The 22272-nt window shown below is 37.4% G+C and overlaps 1 protein-coding gene and 1 pseudogene across 1 annotated transcript in view; one reads left to right on the top strand and one right to left on the bottom strand.

The window, feature by feature from the left end:
- The window catches only part of P3H2 (prolyl 3-hydroxylase 2), a 183359-nt gene that overhangs the window by 74075 nt on the left and 87012 nt on the right, over positions 1–22272 (bottom strand). The window lies entirely within an intron of this gene.
- On the top strand, positions 16445–16784 carry LOC136379689 (metallothionein-1E pseudogene; annotated as a pseudogene).

The raw sequence follows: 22272 nt of genomic DNA, 5'->3' as shown, positions 1-22272 counted from the left end.
TTCATAATTTCCTTTTTCCAAAGAATAACTTTCTCTTTTCTGCAAACATTTTATTCTTAGATTATGTAAACTCTTTCTCATCCAGTTTTTGAAAATTAAATCCAGACTTAAAGCTTATATTAAATAAATTTGTGATAGTCATATCACCAGATGCCTATCCGTCAGGCTGCCCATTTGCCAGTCCGTCCATCCATCCATCCATCCATCCATCCATGTAGCCATCCATTGACTTCCTTTCTCTTAGCCTAGTTAGATAAAAATGACATTCTTGAGAATTCTTACATTCCTTCCTCAAAGTACTGTAACATTAAACTGAACTAAGAAGAGCTTTGTACATGTTCCAATATCTGGGTCTCGTTATTCAATAGAAATTTTCTGGGTGTATAAAGCAATAAGATGAAAAGTTTAGGTTAACAGAGAATCTAAAATTTATTTCAAACATCAGTGCTTTCTACAAGCCAAGAACTGTTTACAGGTGATTTACAAATATTAACTCCTTTAATCCACATAACAATCTTAAAAAGTAGGTACTACTGTCATTCTAACTTTACATATGAGGAAAAGGAGGAGCTGAGAAGTAAAAGGAACGTGCACAAGCTAATAGGGTTAGAAATAACAAAGAACATCATTCAAATCCAGGCAGCTGGTTCTGTAGCACGTGATTTTAAACATGACACCTAACTAAATCCTTACCACTTAGTTCTGGAGAGAGAAACTCCCAAACATGTAATAACTTATTAAGTAGGGATGTCATAAATTACCTCAATGTTCTATCCATAATGGCAACCAGACAAAAGTATCACAACTAGCTAATTCCCTGCGATGTAGAATATAGTACATCTGTTAGCATAGGTAGCTAAATATTAATAAGGGAAGGAAGGAAGGAAGGAAGGAAGGGAATCAGACATTGAGCATAATAAACCAGGGAAGAGAAATTAATTAAGCTTAATAAAACTGGAAAGCCTGCTTTAGTAGGAAGTTATAGCATTCCATTTACTAGGAAGTTATAGCATTTATATTTCCGGATACCTCAGGGAATGGCAGTCTTGCCCCTAAGGGGATGAATACCTGCCCCTCTCTCATGTAGGGATGATGGACCAGTTTTTCAGTCTCCCCAGGGTACAACTTGACCATCCCCAGACTATGGGGAGATGTTTCTATACTTCCACTTTAAGGCATGCATAGTAGAAGCCAAGATAACAATGATGGCAATAGAGGCCTGGCAGTCTAGCCTAGAAGAAGGATCTGATTGGTTAGTGGGAGGAACCAGTAGAAGCCTTAAAAAGATTAAGAAGCTGATTGATTGCTTTGAAGGAAAGCTAGTCCTTTCCAGCCCATGTTGATATAAACCCAAATTTAACAAAGAGGTTCCCTCTTCTCTTCTCTCACTTAGAACCACAAACTTGCCTCATTTGTTTGTGTGCCTTCCAAGAAGTCATGCAACTCAAGAAGCTGCCCAAACCTAGCTCGGCTCCAAGCAGAGACTCCAACAACACCAGACTGGGCACAACTGAAAGTCAATGCTGGCCAGATGAGGGCAGGGACAAATTAGATTGAACCATGATACAGAATATAGGGGGTCCTTGGGTTATGACATAGTTCCATTCCTATGATGTAACCCAAATTTTGTGTAAGTCAAAACACACCCTAGCCTAAGTCACTTACCTATCCTGTCACAGTTGTAAAACTATAATCTAGAATATAAAAACACAACTAATCCACAGAAAAAGGAAAAGGACATAAATATACTATACTGTACACTGTACTGTAGTGACAGAAAAAAATGACAAAAAGTGAATATAAAAAAATTCCTTGCCTCTATTGCTGTGGTTGGCTCACACACTGGAAGGGGAATTGCAAGGTGGGAGACAGTGACCTATTGGGAGGAAGAAGCTGGAGAGGCAGGAGAACCTGCAGAAGGTGCTGGAGATACTGGGTCAGGTGAGTCAGGATTGCATAAGGAACATGCAGGAGACACTGCAGAAGATCCTTCCTGTACTACAGGTGTTTCAGCTTAAGGAGAAGCTGATGTAGAAGGTACAGGATCTGCTGTAGGCCTCTCTACCTTCTTAAAGAATTGTTCCAAGCTAGTCTGGAAGGTTGATGACTTCTCTTCCAAAGTCAGCCTATAGCACTGCAAGGCATCCATAACAGCTCTGTAGACCTTACTGAATCTGTCATTGCTGTACGACACTAACAGTGTAAGCTGAAACATTCACATCTCAATTTTTTAAAGCTTTTATGGGAGTGAGAGTCATAAACTCAAAAAAATCCTATGTCAAGATTGTCATAACCTGAGGACCCCCATACCTGGATTCTGGTCTCTGTACTAGGCATAATAAAGACAAGATTGGACTTTTCCCAAAGTGGGACAAATGGAAATGAGACATTGGAAACCTGTGGGTTGTCTTCTATTTCAACCTCAAATCAATTTTACTATGAAAGCCTCACTCTTCCCATACATGAGTTTGTGAAATGCCATTCCTGCAACTCCATAAATTAACACCATTCCCACCAGCAACAAATCCATCCTTAGCCAAGGTGAGAAAGAGTGGTGGAGTACATGAAAAGTCTGAGAATAGGCCCTGGCCGGTTGGCTCAGCGGTAGAGCGTCGGCCTGGCATGCAGGGGACCCGGGTTCGATTCCTGGCCAGGGCACATAGGAGAGGCACCCATTTGCTTCTCCACCCCTCCCCCTCTCCTTCCTCTCTGTCTCTATCTTCCCCTCCCGCAGCCGAGGCTCCATTGGAGCAAAGATGGCCTGGGCGCTGGGGATAGCTCCTTGGCCTCTGCCCCAGGCGCTAGAGTGGCTCTGGTCACGGCAGAGCGACGCCCCAGAGGGGCAGAGCATCGCCCCCTGGTGGGCAGAGCGTTACCCCTGGTGGGCATGCCGGGTGGATCCCGGTCAGGCACATGCGAGAGTCTGTCTGTCTCTCCCCGTTTCCAGCTTCAGAAAAATACAAAAAAAAAAAAAAAAAGTCTGAGAATAAAAGAATTCATTCTGAGGAATTATGACCTGATAATAAAGCACCAGCTTATAGGGAAGGAGGTCACTATAAATATTAGTGATATCTTCACTAAAATAAAATAAATATTGCAATGAAGTAGATAAAAAGTAGTTAATATTTAATAAATTTTAAATACATAACTGATTCATATACTATTAATTTCCATTCATAATTCTCAGCTCAGGATTTTAATTTATTCTTCTCTCCACCCCACCTCCATGCTGGTACCTGTGTTTTGTACACAGATGGTCCTCTGTGCTAGCTCTGAGCATCACCCCCCCTCTACCATTTCAGAATACAGTTCTAAGACCAGGCTCGGTCACCATCTTTGCTCATATTGTTCCCTGAGCCCTCTGAATTCTAGTCCTTGGCCTTTCATTTGAGTGGCTTTTCTACTCCTAACAAAAAGTTTTCTCTATTTCCTTACATTTCTGGAACAGCAACTAATAATTCTTATGATCTAGAAGCCAATTTACAGTATCATTTTACATCATGATAAGATACAAATAATAAATGTTACCCCTATTCATAAACGGATGATTACCATCTTTAGCAAGAGGCTAGGAAAGCATCTTGCTCAGGATACCCTAAAGTGAAAACATGTGATTGGTGTTCCCTTTGAGTCTCTAGTAGAGTACAAGGCCAGTGTGAAGGGACTAAAGGGAGGATTTGGAGGAACAGGAAAATTCATCTTTAACGGCTATTCTAGCTGTACTCTGGAGACTATAAATCCTCCATTCTTCTTTCTAATTGATACACTTGAAGGGGGATGTTCTTTGCTGAGATGCTCTCGTAACCGTGCACCCAAATGAGCAGCCACAACTCATACCAAAGGGGTTTTTTGTTTTACCACAGCTATCTGGGCATAATCTCTGCAGTGCCCTCAACAGAGGTTGATACTCAGTGAATACTGCCAGAGTTAATCAAAACTCTTCATTCTAAATTCTTAGAATAAAGACCCTATGTTCTACTGTGATTTTATTGTTATTTTAATTTTTGTTTGGTTGTCTTAGTTTGCTTACAAGGTTTATTCTTTAAAACAGTGGTCAGCAAACTGCGACTTGCAAGCCACATGTGGCTCTTTGGCCCCTTGAGTGTGGCTCTTCCACAAAATACCATGTGCAGGAGCTACCTCGATAAGGGATGTACCTACTTATATAGTTGAAATTTAAAAAATTTGGCTCTCAAAAGAAATTTTAATCATTGTACTGTTGATATTGGCTCTGTGGACTAATGAGTTTTCTGACCACTGCTTTAAAAGATCAGGTGCATCTCTGCTAAATATAAGGAAATGATGATGTACCTGAACCTGGGATTAACAAGTCTAAGAAGAAGAGAGAGAGAAAAGCACAGGAGAAATTTCCAGAAGCCAAGATGAAGATTGAAAGTCGGAATTACTACTGACTCACAAAATCATTTATATTTGATTTCTTTAGGCCCCGGCCAACTTTGAAAGTGTTGGCCTGCATTTCTTCAGTAAATATCTGATTATCTCTTAAAAACTGGATTAGGGAAGGTTAATATTTACTGAGCATCTATTGTGAATTCAGCGTCTTGCTGGCAGCTCATGTGTATTATCAAAGGTAATGGGACTTTCACTATCTGCAGAGAAGCCAGTGGTCCCAGCAAAGGAGACCGTTGATTTCACTCATCATGAAGTCCTTATGTCAGAAGTATACCTCTTATTTAATCTCTTGCTGGTAATTACAAAGAAGATTTAGGAGATCAACGGCATCCAGAAAAATGTTAAAAATTGCATATAGTTACCTGTATTCAATCTCAGACATCCCTGACTTGACAGTTTCATTTGGTGAGAACTGTGTATTCACATGTCAAGTTGTGGTCAGTCTCTTACAATGATCACTCTCTAGAATGCCCATAAGCAAAAGTAAATTGGTGGCTTTCCATATTTTTTCTTTTTATTATTAAAGTGTCTGATCTGTGCCTTACATTCAACAGAATTACTGACTCAAAATCACACTAGTGACAGAATATTAGAAAAATCCTTATCCAGTGTTAATTAACCCTATTTTAGAAAGTCAATCAAATGAGGTATGACAAAAACTATTATAAAAAGACATAAATTTATATTATTTGAAGAATCCAAGAAAACATGCTGAATTATTAAACTTATTAAGAGTTTTATTAAGTATCTGTATAAAAATTATAATTATATAAAAATGTTTAGCTTTTCTGCATTACTATGTTAAGCAATTTAAATATATGAGAAAATATAACATCTACAGATTCAGTAGGCAAAACTTTAAGACAGTGACTTTCATAAGTAATGTGTTATTGATACACAGAGAAACAAAAATTTCACTAAAAGATCTAAAAAATTAAAAAAATAATTAGAATCTCTTAGAACTACAGTGAGAATCTCTTAGAACTATATAGATACAAAAAAACTAAAATTTCACTAAAAGACCTAATTAAAAAAAAAAACAATGAGAATCTCTTAGAACTGTACCACCAAATGATTCTGATGTTCACGTGAAAAAATAAGAAGGCAAAAGAGATAGCACTTTGGAAAATAAAAAATAATGAGTAGATTTGCTAGAATAAAGCCACAGTAATCAAAAATAATCAATTAGTGAAATAAAATTGGACATAAAATCAAAGAAACAAACCAGATAGATCACAAACAGATCTTAATGTAGACACAAAGAAACTTAATGTAAAAAGGAGACAATATCTATTTATATAAAATCAATAAATCATATTTAAAAATGGTTAATTATTTAGAAAATATCACTTTCATATCATACTAAATAATAAACTACAGAAAGACTAAAAAGTTATATGCACTAAAATGTTTTTCACATTATATACATTTTAAAACTATAATAAAATACATGTGAGTATTTCTGATACCTGCATAAGGATGATTTCTTATTCTTAGAAGTGATAGAAAACATCATCACTAAACTACAAATCAATTAAAGTACTGCCCTAAGATAAACTATAAAACTAGAATATAAAATATGCAGATATTTCTTATTACTAGATAAGAGAGAAGTTTTTTATTAAATTTTCTTCTCACTGATTTGAGAGAAAGAGAGAGGAACAGAAAGAAAGAGGAAAAGGAAAAGAGAGGGAGAGAGAAAAGCATCAATTCATTGCTCTACTTATTTGTTCCATTTAGTTGTGTACTCATTAATCGCTTCTCTGACTGAGGATGGAACCTGAAACCTCAGTGCACCAGGACATTGCTCTAGCCACTGAACCACCCGACCAGGGCCAGGAAAGGTTTTTATGGTTCAAATGACAGAAGATATCACAAGGAAAATGTTTGTCAGTATAAACACACATAAACTAAAAAACAAAAAAACAAAAACAAAACAAGAATAAACCTTTCTATATTTCAAATGACATATTCATGATGAAAAAAATATTTTAAACGTAGGTTATTTATGTTAATATTTTAATATATAGGGAACTTTTAACTTTTAAACAAAATCACTAAAATTCCAATAAGCATAATTAGATCATTCACAAAGTAACAAATACATATTGGTAACAAACATTTAAAATTTCAGCTAAAATTTATGACAAGAGTATTTTAATGACCAGTGCTCATCAAAAGTGCCAAGGTCTTGAAAGACAAATATTGACCAAGAAATTGTCACAGACTCAAGGAGACGAAAGGGACACAACAAAAAAAAAAAATGCAGTGTAAGATCCTGGATTGGATCTTGGAAAAGGAAAATAATAAAAATGGAAAAAGTGGTGAAACTTAAGTAAGTTCTGAAGTTTAGTTGAAATAGTATGGCAGCGCATGTTAATTTTCTGGTTTTGGACCATTGTATCATTGATATATAAGTTAATAACATAAGGGAAACTTGGTAAAGAACATGTTACTTTGCTAGATTTTGGTAATTCTAATATTTTTTTCAAAATATAAAGTTAAAATTAAATTTAACTTTCTTCTCCTTGTGACACAAGGAGAAGAAAGAAAACAATAAAATTGTTGCATATTATTAAAATTTTTCTTGAGAGAAGAAAACTATCTCAGTTACAGAAGATTCAAAGAATAACAAACTATCTATGAATGTCTCAGAAAACAGGAATAAAAATAACTCTACCACAAAAATTATGAACAGGGATTATGTTTTCTTTATTTTTTAAACACCATGTCAATATTATTTCTATAGTCAAGAAAAAAAGTGTCAATACATTCTTTAAGAGAAGAAGAATGAAGTTGCAAAACATATGGACCAACATTTTGGAATTTTTCAAGGAATAAGGACAAACGCTGTTTTTTTGTTTTTGTTTTTTTTTATTTTTTTTTTTTTTTTCCGAAGTTGGAAACGGGGAGGCAGTCAGACAGACTCCCACATGAGCCCAACTGGGATCCACCCGGCACGCCCACCAGGGGGCGATGCTCTGCCCATCTTGGGGCGTCGCTCTGCTGCAATCAGAGCCATTGTAGCACCTGAGGCAGAGGCCACAGAGCCATCCTCAGCGCCCGGGCAAACTTTGCTCCAATGGAGCCTCGGCTGCGGGAGGGGAAGAGAGAGACAGAGAGAAAGGCGAGGGAGAGGGGTAGAGAAGCAGATGGGTGCTTCTCCTGTGTGCCCTGGCCGGGAATCAAACCCTGGACTCCTGCACGCCAGGCCGTTGCTCTACCACTGAGTCAACCGGCCAGGGCCAGAAACGCTAATGTTTAACCGTATGAAGTGCTAGTGCAAGCTTATACTCTCGTCTAGTACAACATAAAAGACTTCTGTCAACGTGTGCCATCAGTGCTGTGGGCCAAGAAGAGGATATCTTTTAATTGAAAAGAGGAAATGTATTTAATTGAACAGATCAAATAATAAAATGAAACGTTGCTAGTTATAAAAAACAAGAAAATTTTAACAAAATATAGAAAAAAATCTTTTTTTAAAAAAACTCTATATTTTCAGATAGAAAAAGCACAGCAATTCAGTTGCTATATAGTGAATCTCACAAGGAGTTAATGTGATCAGACAGGGACTTAAATATCTTGCGTTGATGTCCTCTTCCAAGAATGGTTAGGACAAGTCCCCTGTCCATGAGGAAATAACAGTGTTTAATTGACATTAGCTGACATCCCAGAAACCTATGTCCAGTAATGGAGGATGCATTTTTTCCCCCACACTTTATTCTGAAGTGGGTATTTATAAATAATTTTTTATTTCTTCAAGTCTAGTAATGTTTATGGTAGAACTCCCTGGTCCACATTACTCATTCTCAAAGATAAAATAATTCTTTCAAGTGACTATAATCCTGTGGTGTGGTATCACAATGCTGGTTCATATGCTCAGTGCCTAATTTAACACATGGACTGTCTTAGAATTTGGGGGAGATTTTAAATTCTTTGTCTTAAGGTAACATTTGAAGATTCCATAGTTTCTGGGATTTAGCCTCAAGAAATTTAGAACAAAAATTCAGTATTAAAGTTTTGGTCACACCATAAAAGGAGAAAAAGAAAGAGGAGTAAGAAGAAAGAAGGAAAGAAGGAAGGAAGGAAGGAAGGAAGGAAGGAAGGAAGGAAGGAAGGAAGGAAGGAAGGAAGGAAGGAAGGAAGGAAGGGAGGGAGGGAGGGAGGGAGGGAGGGAGGGAGGGAGGGAGGAGAGGGAAGGAGGGAGGGAGGGAGGGAGGAAGAAAGATAGGAAGAAGGGAGGGAGGAAGGGAGGGAGGGAGGGAGGGAGGGAGGAAGGGAGGTGGAGGGAAGGAGGGAGGAAAAAAGAAGACAGGAAGAAGGTTCAAACATATAGAAGTAAATGTTGGACATTGACTCAGGAGCGTGAAAATGAGTAGCAAACCATTAGCATTTACATGGTACATTTGGAGCTTTGGATTTGCAAGATTAGAATTTGAGGCTTTCTTATTTCCTCCTGGAAACATTCCTACAATTAGATTAACTGTCACTAGATTACAGAGGGCACCTAATCACCAAGATAGACTATTAAGTTTTGGCTTTTCTAGTAAGTGTGATTTAGCTAAACTAGTAATAATGTGAGGTTTACTTTTCATTAATTAAAACCATCAGAATATAAATCTTTATTAAAATTGATATTAAAAATTATAAAGGCATACAAAGAAATCTATACAAGAAAATAAATATCTAGTCCAATTTGGTACTTCTCTCATACTCCCTGACTGTAAATCATCTGATTTTTTTTTTTTACTTTTTGCTATTTATGACTGTCAAGAGAAATTCTTAGTGCTTTCTTTCAGTGTTTTTAGTACTTGTCTACTGCTTCACTGCCCAGCATCTACTCTGTCTTGTTTTAGCAGGAACATTTCTATTTTTCATCTGCAAACCATCCCTTTCTAACTCTTAACAGTTCCCAAGGAATAAAGGCTATTCTTAATCGAGTTACCTGTTCCTGGTTCTACTGGCTTTTAATCCCCATGATTTAAGCAATTTTCAAAAGACTGTAGAAGCCCATCTAGCCTGAAATTCCACATTTTTCTTTTTCCACATTTTTGCAGAAGAGGTAATACTCATATCCTATCACTCATGATGAAATAGGTCTCCTGACAAATTCAAGCTCATGTTACAAAATTCTTTCTAAAGCAATGTTCAACTGAGAACAAATTTCTAAAAGATTTAATGTAACAGCAACATAACACTCTGCATGACATAAGGGCATCTATAAAATTTGCATAGATCTCTTTTATAATTAAAATTGTTCAGAAGGCTTATTAAAGAAGTAGTTGATGTATGTAATCACATATCAATAATTACTCCTCATAATTTCAATTGAGGGCTGTATTTAATAACAATACAGATACTCAAAGAAAATGACAGCCAGACATGCAATTTCAGTGGTGAAAATTATTTCTGTAATTACAGTCTGTAAGCAGTGTAATTTGAAACTGATTTGCTTCAGAGTTTGGACATCAAGTTTTACAATAAATATAGGAATCCAGCAGTTTCTACAAGATTGCACTGTTTCAGATATAAATAAAATAATAGGAAAATAATCACATATTTTCCATGTGATTCCGATCACTCACTTAAAACATTGGAAACACGTAAAGCAGACAGACTCAGAAGGTTTCAAGCTGTTTAATTGCATTTATAGACATCCTGGAATCAGCAAAACTTGAGGAACAAAGATGAGATCAATAGTTATCATGAACTAGGAGCAAGGGAGAGATGACTGTATACAGGCAGCATGAGGAAATTTGGGGGAGGGGTGGTTACTGCATCTTAATATGGGGCGGTTACATGACTCTTTGCATTTGTCAAAAGTAATACAGCTATATACTAAAAAAGTAAATTATACTGTATGCAAATTAAAAATAAACAAGTACATTTTAAATATTTGAAAATATTGGGCTGAATGGCTATTTTCTCCTATTTTTAATTTGCTTCTTTGGCAACTGGGAATAGTTGGTAGAATAAAGAACTTGACATCAGAAGACCAGCATTTGAGCCTTGACTTCTCTATGATTAGTTGCATGACTTTAGGGAAATATTTTCACTTCTCTGGATTATTATATATAAAACTGGTATAAAGACAATTGACACCCTACCACCCAACTGTATTTGGGAATTGAGTGAGTTAATCTATATAGCATGCTATTAGAAGTATCAAATTTTATATAAATATAAAACTTATTAAAGATATATAAAAAAACTTTTAACTCCCTAAGTATTAATTTATTTTTTTTAATTTTTAAAAAATTGTATGATTTTAGAGAGAGGATTGGAGAAACAGACAGACAGAAACATCTATTTCTATAAGTGCCCTGGTCAAGGATGGAACCAGCAATCTTTGCGTGTTGGAGTGGCACTCTAACCAACCAAGCTATCTGGCCAGGACAATATGACAGTTTATATCCTTACAAAATGTTTCCTCTTTTCTTTGTCATTTCTTTTCTTTTTTTTTTTAAGAGAGAGAGACACAGAGAGAGGAAGAAAGAATGAGAAAAAGAGAAGCATTCGTTTCCCACTTAATTGTACATTCATTGGTCTCTTCCTTTATGTGGTCTGACCAGGTATCAAACCTGCAAGCAATCTTGGTGTTTTAAAGATGACACTTCAATCAACTAAGCTACCCAGCCAGGGCCTGTCATTCTCTTTGATCTATATATCAATTCTCTGTCACCCATCAAGGATCCTATGGGTTTCCTTTCTACTTCTGCCTTTTTAATGATACTGTTATCATGCCCTTTGCCTTAATTTACACTAAAAGACAGCAGGGTGGGGGTGTTATACTATTTAAAGAAAAAGCAAATTGCCAAGCACCATCTGTTGAACTTTAGGGGACTTGGGGAATTGAAGCAAACTCAGATCTCATGTTGGAATGTCTTACTGGACTTCCCTAAACACGTGTTGCTAATTAGCAATGAGATTTAGAGTGGGGGCAGTGAACAAGAGGTACATCAGGAATGTGTCCAATTGTTAAGAGTTTAGTTTAAGTCAAACAATAAATGTAGTGAAAAGTCCCTACAAAAAATATCAGTTAGATGAGTACTTCCTACTAATTATTGTATTACAACCACTATCTGTACTGAATCATATTGGCTTCCTATTTTTTCCACGCTCAGAATAAAATTTATTTCTGAAAGTCCCTGTTGCCACCACCAGTTCCTTCCCACCTCTGTTGTTTCCTAATGTTAAGTGGTAATTTCTGTCTTTTTTACCACCTAATTATCCCTTTTCTTCCAACTTTTTTCTCACTTTTTATTTTTTTCTGATGTCTCATTTTAAAAGTTTGCTCTTAACTAATGATGCATTCTATGTTCCCAAATAGTATATTATACATAAGTACAGAATACATATATTTAAATAAATAAAGTACTAGTGAAATTTTTATCAGAATGAACTCCTAAGGGAGTGATCTTCCCTAAAAGGACAAGCAAATCATAAGTCAAAATCTGCATTAGTGATTCTTAATGTTACTAGAGTACTATTTGTGAATCTAGTATAAGTTTTACATTCCTCCCCAGTAAGCTACTTTTATATAGACAATTCTGCATACAATATTTTAGACTTCACAGACCCTTGAGCCTTAACAAAAATATAGACTTCAAGGGAGAATCGGTACCGTGGAGAGTCTGCAAAAAATAATAAGATACTGTGATTTCAGATTTCAGCAAAAAAGCTTTTTCATGCCTATCAATCCTCTTTCCTCTGTCTCAGTACCTCAGTTTCCTAAGACCTATGCATCCTATTTGCATGGTATTGCTTTCTTCATGTATTATAAATCAGCATGCTTTTACAGGTTACTTTAAATTACTAATGCACATTACTTGTTGGATATGCAAAAAATTATTGATTCTATGGTATGATATTTTGATAAAATTAAATCATAAGTAATTTAAATATAGATGCTGTTTCTAATTTTTTGCATCTTTCAATGTCAAATATTACAGACAATGTTTGTTAAATGAAATCATGAGTTTTAATAAGACAATGGATTATTTACATAGCAATGTAAGCTTCAAAATATGGGTTCAAATAATATTACCAATGTTATAACCAACATTTATTTTCATAACAAAGTCATTTTCCAGAGTTTGCTAAAGTTGTACTTCTTCACTGACTTCAAATATCTCCCAAATCTAAGAACACACCTGAGAAAAGCTAGCTCAAACTGGTGACAGAAACTACAATGTGTCCATAAAGTCATGGTGCACTTTTGACCGGTCACAGGAAAGCAACAAAAGATGATAGAAATGTGAAATCTGCACCAAATAAAAGGAAAACTCTCCCAGTTTCACACCTATTCAGTGCAGTTCGATATGGGCTCATGCACAGATTTTTTAGGGCTCCTTAGGTAGCTATCCCGTATAGCCTCTACCACTCATCACTGACTGATGGCCTACCAGAACGGGGTTTCTCCACCAAACGGCCGGTTTCCTTCAACTGCTTCTCCCACCGAGTAATGTTATTCCTATGTGGTGGTGCTTCGTTATAAATGCGCCGATATTCATGTTGAACTTTGGTCACGGATTCGAATTTAGTGAGCCACAGAACACACTGAACTTTCCTCTGTTCACATCTCAACTGGCATGGCCGTGGGCCGCTCCGCTGTATACACAATGTTATGTTATCATCTGCACATGCACACATGCTGCCACATCATCCTACAGAAACTGGGAGGGTTTTCCTTTTATTCGGTGCCGATTTCACATTTCTATCGTCTTTTGTTGCTTTCCTGTGACCGGTCAAAAGTGCACCATGACTTTCCGGACACACTGTATTTTTGGGAGGAAATAAGACTAAATGTGACGCCAAGTTGGTACTGAGAGATATTTAAATTTAGAAACAAATTAGAGCATACCTTCGTTGACACTAGCACCATATTATGAATTTTAAAACTTTATACACTGCTGTTTCAAATCCCCACAAAGAGGCTGTGAACATCCCAGCCAGGTGGCCAAGTGCACTGATGTGATATGGTTGTCCCCTGCCACAAGTTCCCCTTCTTGTCTTCCTCTGACTGTGATCTAGTGACATTCAAACATACTCGCTTGATGACTCTTGCTTATGTACTCTACCCTACCATCCAATAAACTCACTTGTTCATGGGTTTTACACTCTCCTGGTTCCCCAATTGCTTGGTTGAATAAGCTCCCTTGGGGCTCCCCCAACATGGCTGTCTCACAGCGTGCTGTGACTCTCTCTCTAGAATCTGTGAATATAATAAACTTTGTTTTGCATCTCCCCTTGTGGCTGCACCTGACTCACCACTCATAAAAGAATACAGAATATACTCAAACAGTATCATAAGATGCTCATCTTCTGTACCCAATGACCCAAAAAACCAAGGCCTAGAACAGAGAATCCTGATTGGTCCTGAGATTTCTGAAACTGTGAGTGGGTAACATGGTAAGACATGCAGAACCTTCTAGCACTAGAGCCCTAGGCACAGCCCTTCATTATCTCCATCATCTCGGATGTTGTCCTGGATAAAAATCTTTATTATATGCAGCTTAAGTGTCTGTTTGTCTCCGATAACTTATTGGTTGCTTGCGTAACTGTACTAGCCAATGGGGTGAAGTTGCCACGGCATTCAAATAGTCCCGCCTTCTGGCATGCCACTTCACAAATTGAGGTTAAAGATTGGAACAATTATTATGCTGTTAAGAAATCTTAACACCAGAAGGGGTCTTTGCAATGGTACAAGACTAGAGGTTCTTCAATTGAAAAATAATGTCATAATAGCTAAGTCTTTGGCTCCTCTAAAGGTGAAATACATGTCATTCCAAGAATTGATTTGGCTCCATCTCAAACAGGGTTGCCATTTCAATTGAGATGTAGACAATTTCCTGTAAAACTTGCCTTTGCTATGACCATCAATAAGTCTCAGGGCCAAACATTTAAGTGTGTTGGCATTTTTTTACCTGAGCCTCCATTTGGACACGGTCAACTTTATGTTGCCTGTTCAAGAGTTCGTGAAAGAACGGACGTAAAATTAAAAATAATTGATGGTCCTCTGCAAGGCGAGCTTAAAAATGATGGAAAGATCTACACAAGAGGCCTAGCGTGTGGAGGACCCGGGTTCGATTCCCGGCCAGGGCACACAGGAGAAGCGCCCATTTGCTTCTCCACCCCTCCGCCGCGCTTTCCCTCTCTGTCTCTCTCTTCCCCTCCCGCAGCCAAGGCTCCATTGGAGCAAAGATGGCCCGGGCGCTGGGGATGGCTCTGTGGCCTCTGCCCCAGGTGCTAGAGTGGCTCTGGTCGCAACATGGCGACGCCCAGGATGGGCAGAGCATCGCCCCCTGGAGGGCAGAGCATCGCCCCTGGTGGGCGTGCCGGGTGGATCCCGGTCGGGCGCATGCGGGAGTCTGTCTGACTGTCTCTCCCTGTTTCCAGCTTCAGAAAAATGAAAAAAAAAAAAAAAAAAAAAGATCTACACAAGAAATGTTGTGTACAAAGAGATCTTTGACATGTGAATTAACATTTTATTATTTAAATCACCTTTATTTATTGAGCTAGCGGTGGCTCTTAAGAAATGTACCACCAATGGTTTCCTTCATTGCACTCTACTTTAAGCAATTAAGCAAGTAGAAGGGGGAAACCCCGTGGGGCAGTAAGCAAAGGGGCGTCCTTGCCGCCTGCCCTGGATAATTCAGTTTGAATTAGCAGACACCTTTGCACAAATCATTTTAATTACAATTTATAATATCTAGAACAGCGGTCATTTCGTATGACCGCCGGGCTTTCTAGTCTATATATAAACAAGAAGAGCTCATTTCAGAATGAGAAAAGAAAACTGAAAGATATAAGCAGGAGTAGGAAAAAAAAGTTGTCTAAAATAAGAGCTGGTTTTCTTTTCCAGTTTACCTTCCATGTAAAAAATTCCAAAGATGAAATAAGGATAGAACCTGGCATTGTAGGTTAAAGGAAATTGTTCCTTTAGGATGCGTTAATCACTGAAACCGAAAATAGAAATGACTGAATAGGCCATTTATTTCTTCCTCACAACAAGCCAGAAACATACCTTATAGTTTCCTTCCCAAAGCACATACAGTATTTATCGTACCCTGAATGAAACCATATGCCACGATAATTCACATTTTATGGACAAGACAGAGGTTAAAAGTTTTGAAGAATAGACTAGACTTAGTATACTTCATAAGAACCAACTTTTTTATTTTTTCATAACAATTGAGCATTATAAGGAATAAAAGTTTTATGAGACATGTCATTGAGTTCTCTAAAGTACGGCCCCTCAGATTTCTTCACACATTATTGCCATTGTGGTTAAATGGCAACTAATGGTTCAGTCACAGCAGAATTGCAATTTTAGTAAGAGTGCTTCACAGTTTGCAAAATTTAATTAATCTTATTCTGATGTCATAACTTTATAAGATATAACAACTTACAGATGAGGAAAAAAGATCCAGAGATATTAGATTACCAGCTAAATTTCCATAGATTGCTAGTGTCAAAACCATCAATCATTCATTCAATTTAAAAACATGTTAAGTTCATAGTATGTATGCAAAACTATATTGGGAACCAGGCATACAAAGATGAGGAACATAGTAACACACAGTTTTTCCCTTACAGGACTTCCAACTCTACCAAGGAGCATAAACACACACACGTGCACACACTCACACACAGTAAGACAGATTATGGTAAATTTCCAGAAAGACTTTCAGAATTGCATGGAACTCTGCAAAGGAGAGAGGAATCCAAAGAAGACATTACTTCAGTTTATTTTCTACTGATAATGAACTTGTCAAGGGTAAAAAAAAAATAGGACTTATTCATTCTTGTTTCCTCACACAGCCTAGAACATTCTACTGGTGTTTAGCACATGTTGGTTAGAAGGAATCAAGTGAATGCAATAACTTGTTGCCCCTTTATTTCCTTTATATAATAGAGCTAAAATGAGTACTACGTACTCTAGGAATAAGAAACAGAACAAAAACTCAACAGACTACAAATAAATGAAAACAGTGACTACAGCTGCATTAAATATTTATTAAAGGGACTAAGACTCCTCGAAGTCCCAGCGATCAGCTTTGCAGCTGTCCCTGGACTCCAGCCACCACTTGAGCTCGCCATGGATCCCAACTGCTCCTGTGCCACCGATGGCTCCTGCACCTGTGCCGGCTCCTGCAAATGCAAAGAATGCAAATGCACCTCCTGTAAGAAAAGCTGCTGCTCCTGCTGCCCCGCGGGCTGTGCCAAGTGTGCCCAGGGCTGCATCTGCAAAGGGGCATCAGACAAGTGCAGCTGCTGTGCGTGACGTGGGGGAGAGCCGCTCCCAGATGTAAATAGAGCAACATGTGCAAACCTGTAAATTTTTTTTGTATAACCCTGACCCGTTTGCTACATATTAAAAAAATAATACATCATGATCAAGTGGGATTCATCCCAGAATCTTAAGGATGGTTCAACATACGCAAAACGGTTAACGTAATACACCATATCAACAAAACAAAGAACAAAAACCACATGATGTTATCAATAGATGCAGAAAAGGCTTTTGATAAAATACAACACAATTTTATGTTTAAGACTCTCAACAAAATGGGTATAGAAGGAAAATATCTCAACATGATAAAGGCCATATATGATAAACCATCAGCCAACATCATTTTAAACGGCATAAAACTGAGGACTTTCTACCTTAAATCAGGAACAAGACAGGGTTGTCCACTCTCTCCACTCTTATTTAACGTGGTGCTAGAAGTTCTGGCCAGAGCAATCAGACAAGACAAAGAAATAAAAGGCATCCATATCGGAAAAGAAGAAGTAAAGGTATCACTTTTTGCTGATGATATGATCCTATACATCGAAAACCCGAAGGACTCCACAAAAAGATTATTAGAAACAATAAACCAATACAGTAAGGTCGCAGGATACAAAATTAACATACAGAAGTCCATAGCCTTTCTCTATGCCAACAATGAAATATTAGAAAACGAACTCAAAAAAATAATCCCCTTCACGATTGCAACAAAAAAAAATAAAATACCTAGGAATAAACATAACAAAGAATGTAAAGGACCTATATAATGAAAATTACAAAGCATTGTTAAGGGAAATCGAAAAAGATACAATGAGATGGAAAAATATTCCTTGTTCTTGGATAGGAAGAATAAATATAATCAAAATGGCCATATTACCCAAAGCAATATACAAATTTAATGCAATTCCCATCAAAATCCCTATGAGATTTTTTAAAGAAATGGAACAAAAAATCATCAGATTTATATGGAACTATAAAAAACCCCGAATAGCCAAAACAATCCTAAGGAAAAAGAATGAAGCTGGGGGCATTACAATACCTGACTTTAAACTATATTATAGGGCCACGATAATCAAAACAGCATGGTATTGGCAGAAAAATAGACACTCAGACCAATGGAACAGAATAGAAAGCCCAGAAATAAAACCATACATATATGGTCAAATAATCTTTGATAAAGGGGCCAACAACACACAATGGAGAAAAGAAAGCCTCTTCAACAAATGGTGTTGGGAAAACTGGAAAGCCACATGCAAAAGAATGAAACTCGACTACAGCCTGTCCCCGTGTACTAAAATTAATTCAAAATGGATCAAAGACCTAAATATAAGACCTGAAACAATAAAGTACATAGAAGAAGACATAGGTACTAAACTCATGGACCTGGGTTTTAAAGAACATTTTATGAACTTGACTCCAATGGCAAGAGAAGTGAAGGCAAAGATAAATGAATGGGACTACATCAGAATAAAAAGTTTTTGCTCAGCAAGAGAAACTGATAACAAAATAAACAGAAAGCCAACTAAATGGGAAATGATATTTTCAAACAACAGCTCAGATAAGGGCCTAATATCAAAAATTTACAAAGAACTCATAAAACTCAACAACAAACAAACAAACAATCCAATAAAAAAATGGGAAGAGGACATGAATAGACACTTCTCCCAGGAAGAGATACAAATGGCCAACAGATATATGAAAAGATGCTCAGCTTCATTAGTTATTAGGGAAATGCAAATCAAAACTACAATGAGATACCACCTCACCCCTGTTAGATTAGCTATTATCAACAAGACGGGTAATAGCAAATGTTGGAGAGGCTGTGGAGAAAAAGGAACCCTCATTCACTGTTGGTGGGACTGTAAAGTAGTACAACCATTATGGAGGAAAGTATGGTGGTTCCTCAAAAAACTGCAAATAGAACTACCTTATGACCCAGCAATCCCTCTACTGGGTATATACCCCAAAACCTCAGAAACATTGATACGGGAAGACACATGTAGCCCCATGTTCATTGCAGCACTGTTCACAGTGGCCAAGACATGGAAACAACCAAAAAGCCCTTCAATAGAAGACTGGATAAAGAAGTTGTGGCACATATACACTATGGAATACTACTCAGCCATAAGAAATGATGACATCAGATCATTTACAGCAAAATGGTGGGATCTTGATAACATTATAAGGAGTGAAATAAGTAAATCAGAAAAAAACAAGAACTACATGATTCCATACATTGGTGGAACATAAAAATGAGACTAAGAGACATGGACAAGAGTGTGGTGGTTACCAGGGGTGGGGGGAGGGAGGACAGGGGGAGAGTTAGGGGGAGGGGGAGGGGCACAGAGAACTAGATAGAGTGTGGCGAAGGACAATCTGACTTTGGGCGAGGGGTATGCAACATAATTTAATGACAAAATAACCTAGACATGTTTTCTTTGAATATATGTACCCTGATTTATTAATGTCATCCCATTACCATTAATAAAAATTTATTTAAAAAAAATAAAAAAAAATATTTATTAAAGGAATACTTACCCTTTAATCCTTTTCCACATAATGATTTGACATGTGCAGGGGTGGACAAACGTAAGTTTACTGCTGTGAGTATGGGAAAGTTTATTCTTGTATTATTATTTATTAATTATCATTATTTATTTGTATTGCACCTGTAAATCTACTTCTGCCCCCTGTATGTCATAATGTCCATAGTCTTATACTTGGTCAATGGGCATGCAGGAGACCACCAGCTCTAAGACAACTACATATTTGGTAGCATAGATTTCAGGGAAGAATGGAAAGGCCTGGGGCAGGAATGTTTGCAGAGCACTGCCAGAGCACTGAAATAGTTTTTATTGGGTCAAAAAATAATTGTGTTGCTAATGTTGTCCGTGAATCTGTGTGCAAAAACAAGTTACTTCAGGCATGTAAGGAGAGAATGCCAACTAACAGTTATTGAATGTGCCACTTACAGACTAACTTTGGAAAATCAGCCTGTTCCATCGGACTCAAAACACAACGTGGACTGTTTTTACATAAGACACAGTAATGATTCTGATTCTGATTCCAACTCCAATGTATGTGTTTGGTGGGGAGGGGAGGGTCTCCACACCACAAGCAATACTCTGACATCAGCGGGGTGTCCTATGATTCAACTCAATTCTGACACTACCTACCTGGAGATCAAGTCAGATCCCACCGGTTAAAGGTTCAGCCCCACAGAACTCCCTTCTGATCTGCCCCCCTCCACTGCCCACTTCTAGACACCAATCAGAAGTCCAGGTTGTTACCTGTGTTTCTGACTTACTGGCTACAGATCAGAGGTTCTAACAAACCCCTCTAGAGATTTGATTAATGTGCTATAGTGGCTCAGAGAACTTGGAGAAACATTTTATTTACTAGATCACCAGCTTATTATAAAAATATAATACAATAGATGCATAGGGTAAGTTAGGGGAAGGGGCACGAAGCACCCATGCTCTCTCTGCAGTTCACCACTCTCCCCAAATCTGTCTTCATCAACCAAGAAGTTCTCCAAAGTTCATCCTTTGGATTTTTATGGAGGATTCATTACCTAGATACACCTGATTAACTCATTGTCCATTGGTGATTGATTTATCTTCCAGGCTCTCTCCCCTCCCCAGAAATCAGGGGGTGGGCCTTAAAGTTCCACCCTTCTATTCATCTTTAGTTTCCCTGGCAACCAGCCCTCATCTTGGGTCCTTTCCAAAAATCCTCTTCATTAACACAAACCCAGTTTGGGTAGAAAGGGGCTTTTTATGAAAAACAAGACAGGGCACTTGTTTCAGCTTCCTGGTTTTGAAGACATTTCAGGAACTGAAGAAACCAAATTTTATTTTTTTTTAATCTGTTATATTTTTGTTGTTGTTCTTTATTTTATTGATCTTAGAGAGAGAGGAAGGGAGATAGAGACACAGATAGAAAGGTGGATCTGTTTCTGCATGTGCCCTGACTGGGAATCGAACCAGCAACCTTTATGCTTCAGGACAATGCTCTAACCATTTGAGCTACCCAGCCAGGGCAGAAACCAATTATCATAATGAAAGATGCTACCATTGCTCTTATCACTCTGGAAATTCCAAGAGTTTGAGGAGTTGTGAGGCAGAGCTCTGGACAAAGACCAAATATATGAGAAATACATATTTCATCATCTGAATGACCTAATATAATATAATATAATATAATATAATATAATATAATATAATATATATCTCAAAATCTTGCATGCGGGAATTAATCTAAGTGATCATCTAAAGACACACACATATGGGTTACAAAAATTCATATTCATAGCCTAAAAAGGCAACACTTTCATCTTCATGATCATAAATATGCAAAGTAGCATTTCTCTAGGCGTGTTAATGGTTTTGATTTAAACCATCCACATATTTCACTTTGTAGGCTGCATACAAAATGGCCCTCACTTAGGACAAACTGAATTATCATCTGTGGAAAGCTCCTCACCTTGCACATAGATTGTATACATTTCTATTCTGTGCAAAAACTGAGCTGATGTGATCTATTCAACAAATATTTATTGAGCATCTACTTCAAAGCTAGTATTTGTGTAACAGTCATAAACTAACTTCCATATGGCGAGTTGTATGACCTTTAGGTAAGCACTAAAATCTGTGTTTAACACAAGTTCTTCATTTATTTTTTTCATATCCTGTTTCCTTTAAGCTTATTAAGAGTGTGTTTTCACAAAGAGTGGGAGTGAAGAGAAAAAAAAATAACTTTACCACCTGATCAGCCAAACATTCAAAAACCTCAGTTCAATAAGAGGGTCTTGGGAGACTCACAGCTGGCTTCTACTTGGTACACTTACGAATTTAATCCAGCACTTTTCTCAGAGCTTGCTTAAAAGTCTCCATGCCTGACTGCAAATGCTTAAAGAGAGTAATAGCTATTCTGCAACCTGAAAGGCCCCATAGACCTAGGTCACTAAGCTCAACATCTGGTCTGGTCATTGTTTGCCCTCTATTAACATTTTAAAACTTAAATTAAATAATTTCTCCTAATTGCTTTTATATGACTTTGCATGTCCTCAAGTACTGGGAGAAAGAAAATCTGCCTTTACTGGCTACATAGACAATTTTTAATTGTGAAGAAGAAAGAAATACTGTAAACAGAACTTTAAAATTCATGGTCATGAGAAGTTCAACCTTTAGAAATTTCTCAACATTAAGAAAACTAATTACTTCATTTTTCTTACTAGCTTTTCCACAGTTTTCACATCTAGTCCCCAAAGGAAAAGATCTTAACGAGTAAAGTCTGTAATTGCCTCAATGTCATCTGGCATTTAGCTGTTTTAAACACCCTAAACTGGCCCCTATTGTCTGAATGCAATGGTAGAGGAGTGAGGGGGCAGGGAGGAAGAAAGAGATTAATTTTGCTGAACACGTTTCTGGAGTAAGACCCCCTGACAGACATGAATAGGAATCTCAGATTCTGAACTGTGTTTGGGGCTGAAAGGTCACTGCACATTTGATACCTTTTATTTTCAACTGATCCAGCCCATAAAATTTGTTGCAAATGTCCATGAA

The sequence above is a fragment of the Saccopteryx leptura genome, chromosome 8 (genome assembly GCF_036850995.1).
Source record: "Saccopteryx leptura isolate mSacLep1 chromosome 8, mSacLep1_pri_phased_curated, whole genome shotgun sequence".
Lineage (NCBI taxonomy): Eukaryota > Metazoa > Chordata > Mammalia > Chiroptera > Emballonuridae > Saccopteryx > Saccopteryx leptura.
The sequence above is the reverse complement of the archived record's forward strand: the minus strand, read 5'-3'. Positions and strand labels throughout refer to the sequence as shown.